Genomic DNA, 5,298 nt, shown 5'->3' on the forward strand with positions numbered 1-5,298 from the left:
AAAAAAAAAAAAAATTGTACTTGGTTGTCTTTTTGTCCATCATTGAACTACAAAGAGGAAAAACTCCATATAAATTCAGCATACTTATCTGTGCATAACTAGTGGATTTAAACAGACAGCTGGTGAACACACAAGTCAAACTGTATTGCTTTCATTGGCTCCACAGGTTTCAGTGGCTTCTGCATGGGGTGCAAACAAATGTACAGGCATATGAGTACGTGCGATTAGAACAGGCTGAATAAATGGGTGAAGAGATGTTGGAATAAAATGGTTGTATGAACTCGCGTTTTAATGTAAAGGTTTAAAACTCTGCAGTCACATGCCTTGTACTGTCCAAGAACCTTTCCCACCATCAGAATCTACCCAAAAGACTTGATTCATTTGCTGTTCATGGAATTTCTACATGGTTGTCTTTCAAAGCTTGCAAGATAAGGAGTGAGATTTTGGATTTAACTTGTACCCCATTCTGATTTTTTACAACTATGAGCAAAGTAAAACTTTGTCACCCTTAAAAAAGAAGTTAGTTCTGGTGCCTGAATTGAAACAGAGACCTGAGTGCACACATTCCTTTTTTTCCTTTCTCAATCTACAACAATTGTCTTATATGTTGAAGTTTAATGAAATGCACAAGCTTTCATATCAAGATTTCAGGGCAGTGAGCACAGAAGTTTGCAGAACTGCATTGCTACCTAATCTTTTTGGGGGTTTCTGGAGGGTTGGTTTGTTTGTTTTAATAAAAATTAATCTTACTACTTTTTTTAAAAACCTATTTTCTATCCGTCCCATAAAATTCTGGGATTGTGGTCTGTGGCCTAATTGATTCATTCATGTTAAAATTCCAATGCACTACTTTGAATTGTTTGTGCATTTGTTCTGTCCAAATGATGTATTCATCGAAAGCTCTTCTGAAGGCATGCCCTGTGTTGACTAATTTGACTTTATCCAATGAGAATAACTTTCACTAGAACTAGGACTACTTGAATATGTAGGAGGGGAAAAGTTTTGTTTTCTTAATGCCTTTTTAGTATTGGGTGGGGGGGGGAGTTAGATCCTAATTTAATCTTCCTGAACATTTCATCTTGGGTTCTTCTCTTCCATTTAGACTCTTAAGTAAAGGTTAAGTTCTTAAATGTGCAGGTAGAGATGTGGCATTTTTCAACACCCATGTAGTAATGCTGTGTTCCTTCTAGGAAAGTACCTGTAAAACTCCCATTAGGGTTTGACTATTGAAAAATCAGATTTAATTTTTTTTTTTTTGCTGCAGTTCAGTCAAGCTGACCAATGCATCCCTGATATTGGCATAATAAACGTTTTTAATAGTAAATTTGCCCAGTGATTTAAATACTATGCTAACTTGTTCCTATATATGACTACAAAAAAGCTTTACAATTCAGTTTTACAAAGAATAGTATGAAGTCTTAATTGCCTGCTTCAAGTTTTTGTTATCTTTTAGACTCTGCAGTTTAGCAAGAAGATGGTCATTCTGTGTAGTTTAAGATGCTATTAATTTTAAATAGTTTGTGGATGAATTGCTGGTTCTGTTGGGAATGAAGGCCAAGTATGTGAGTAGGATTAGTGGACTGAAATACAGTATTGAAGGGGATAAAACTGGGGGCAGAGGGAGTGCTGGTGGTATAAGAATTAAGACTTGCCATCAGTAGGCTCTGACATGGTGTGTTTTTGCTAGACAGAACCTCTTCACTCCAGTAGGTACCCATGTGGTGAAGTGGTGGTTTTTTGTTTTATTTGAGCTGAGATAGTTAAAAAGTACAAATGCTCTAGAACCATGCTCTGGCCAAATGGTCTGTTGGTCTGTTTGCCTTTAGTCTCAGGTTGCCTCTCTCTGAAGTAGATCAGCTCACTTTTTTCTAATAAAAAAAAAAAAAAAATCAACACAAAAAAACCCAACCAAATAAAACCCCAAACAAACCAAGAAGGAAGCTGTTTCACTTAATATTTCTACAGCAGGCAGCCCCTCTGCATCTGTCATGTGCTGTAGAAGGGTCTTGGTCTGCAGCTGATTTCTGTGAGGATAGGGGAAGACTGTTTGAGCAGTGGAGGTGGGTGGTTGCTGTGAAAATTAACTTATTTAATCTTTCAGCGGATCATACATGCTCTCTGGACACCTCTTAGAACTTCAGAGATGCTTTTTATGACCTGAACAGGCTTGGGGAGCGCTTGCTGCATTTTCCTGTTCTTGACTGAACCACAGATTTGGAGACAACATCTGGGAGCAGGTGTGTCTTCTCCCATGTGAGCTCCCTGGCAGCTCTCTAGGGCAAAGGGATAAAAGTTGGATTTTGGGAAGTGGTAGAAAAGCTGTAGGATTGTACCAAGAGGGTGGGGAGAGGTCAGTGACACCATAAGTGCACTGGTATTTGTAAAGAGTTTGGCACTAAATTTTGTTACTGATGTTTTCGCTTTATAGAACTGAAGGTAATGTGTACGTCTATATTTGTAATGTGTATACAACTTAGTATTTTTTTAAAGTTGTTATACACCTTGTTCTTGTGTGTTACAAGGTTCTTGTTCAAGTAACCTGTAATCTCTGCCACCATTACAAGCAGATCAAGGTCTATTCTTCATTAGCTGGATTTCCCAGATAAAGGTGTTGAAAAGATCCAAGCTTGTGACTTTGGCTCACTTCAACACAAAGCAGCAGAATGTAGAGACCTTAATGTATGAATGAAATCCAGGAATATGCATAAGTGATACTAACCCTCCGCTCACTCAAGATAAGCAAAAAGGTTAAGCTTTTTGCCTCATCCTCAATCATTTCTTGAAAATGATGATGCAACTCATATCCTGCTGAGGATTGATGATTATCTCTTCCATTATTAAAGGGAGGTGTAATATTAAAATACACGACTTCGTGTCTGTATGTAGCCTAACTACTCGGGCAACTCTCCTTGAATTAACTATGCAAGTTCTCTGGACACAAGCATTTGATTCCCCCAGCCCCCCACCCCCAAAAAGCTGTTGCTCACACTTGTACAGCTTGTGCAGACTTATGCCTCGAGATCTGAGGATCTCTAGTGCCCTGGGTAAAGTTACTTTATGCTTAGTGTTCATGCCTGGAGGAGGGAAGTTTCTTTCCCTTGCCCTTAAAGAACTGATCCATATTTAAAGCATAATTTCCTTTTAGCTTTACCTATCCAAGAAAAGATTTTTGCTTATTCCAAACATTTGACAGTCACCGTCCAATTTTTAAAAGCCTGAAGTCTAAGAATAACAACAGATTATTTTTTTAAAATGTTTGTGCTGGCTATCAATGCTGAAGGGTTTTTTATTTTTATTTTTCTCATATTTCATTTATTACTACCATCTCCAGTCTTTAATGAAGGATCTTGTAAAACATTTGATATTGTCACTTCATAGGAGTTTGTGAATGATTTGTCTCAGGAAGAGCTCAGGATACTGGAGTATTTCTGAAATGCAGTGTTCAGATATTTTGCAGGCTGGTTTTTGGTGTAAACAACTACTTTCTGCTCAGGTAGAAATGTGAGATGCTCCTATTTCATGACGTTGTCTGAAATACTTGCTGTAGGTCTGTGTACAGATGGAAACGGATTTTTTTATTATTAATTTTTCTTTGTTCAACAGGAATATAAATATGGATGAATATTAACAGCTGTTTCTTGGGGAGGGGAAAGAGAAGGGTCAGGATTTTTTTCTTTTAATTTGGGTTCCTCCTTCATTTCTGTTCCCCAAGTGACTGTGCAGTGTGTGGCTGGTCTTTCAGGGAGGCCAGAAGTGACCAGAGGAGTAGCCCTTTGCTTTTAGCGGAAAAGCTACTTCAAAATGGACTTGAAATTGGGGCTGTATGTATTTGCAACCCCCACTGAAAATACATTTCATGTACCCGCAGCTTCCCATTCTTTCAGTAAGTAGCATTTTGGGAACATGAATTTGGAGGGGGGGGGGGGGGGGGGAGGGATGAAAAAAAAATCAGAAAGGGAATTCAGAGTCCAGAATTTCTCTTTCCCAGAGCCTAGAATTGACTACTTCTGTTCACATACATGCTAGTGGTTTGAGATGGATGATGTGGCGCTTTTGAGCCAAATTTTCAGTGCGATTTAGAAATCTGTAAAATGAACCATATTAGAAAGGTTTATATATGGTTATGTATTATGTGCGGTTAATAGATGTTGCAAGCATACAGTCTGTAAGATACTATTCAGAACATGGCGGCAGAAATAGTACATATTATCAATACAGTTACTAACCATGGGGTGGTTTTTTTTTTTTAAAAAAAAAGTAATAGTTTGTAATAATTACCTATTTGTGAGATGAAGATGTCAAAAATGGAGACTAACGTGTGACCATATTTGGTCATATTACAATTCACTCCAAATGATTGAAAATTGACTTCAATAAATATAACTGTAAATGCAAATGTAAACATCTGGGTTTGGGCAGGGTTGAAGCACAGGCCAGAATGATGGATTTGCAGAGGGAGGGGATTAGGTAAACTACAGCCATCACCCTTGTTCCCTCTGCTGCTTTTCCTCAGCACCACCAAATACGTTATTTGTTCCCCATCCCCCAATAAGAGAGTAGCTGCAATCTCTTGCCCCTCTATGGCTATATCTTGATTTAACTACCTCTCTTTTAGTTGTGGTTTTTTTTGTTTTTTGGTTTTTTTAAGTGAGATAGTTTTGCACCTGAAAATGGTTCTTTAGCTTGCTAAAACTATGAATGGATGCAGCCATTTAAAAACGTTGCCTTCTAAGTGACAGTTTTGGTACTTTTTTTGCTAGTAAAAGAATCCTTCAAAATCTTTACCCTTTTTTTTTCTGGCTCACTTGTGTCATTCTGTTTAGTCATATCACCTCTAAGAGTACATGCAAATAGAACAGGGAATTATATGAGCTTATTTAAAAAGAGGTTATATACCACAGCCAGCAGTAAATTTAGTGAAGTGTTTAGTGCTTTTCAGTTTACCTTGGAGAATACCGTATCTTTTTTGAAATGGCATTTGCTGTAAACAGATGACCTGGCAAAACTAGCTATTGAAGAAGGGATAGCATCAGGCAGAAATAAAGAATAACTTCCTAGGTCAGAAACTTGTATACTTGTATTAATAATAGTCTAGGCCTAATGTTTTCCATGATCATGCTGCCAGAAGTAGAAGGGGGGGGGGGGGGGAAGCAAGCTGTGGGCAAGCTTTAAGTAATTCCATGTTGCAGTTGCCAAACCAGCTCCGCATGGATAATGCATATGCTGAATTGCTCTTTGTTTTTTAAATCTATTTTAAAAACTTTCTTTATGTGATGCTGCTTTTAACAATATTTGATT

Source organism: Accipiter gentilis, chromosome 15, assembly GCF_929443795.1.
Source record: "Accipiter gentilis chromosome 15, bAccGen1.1, whole genome shotgun sequence".
Classification (NCBI taxonomy): Eukaryota; Metazoa; Chordata; class Aves; order Accipitriformes; family Accipitridae; genus Astur; species Astur gentilis.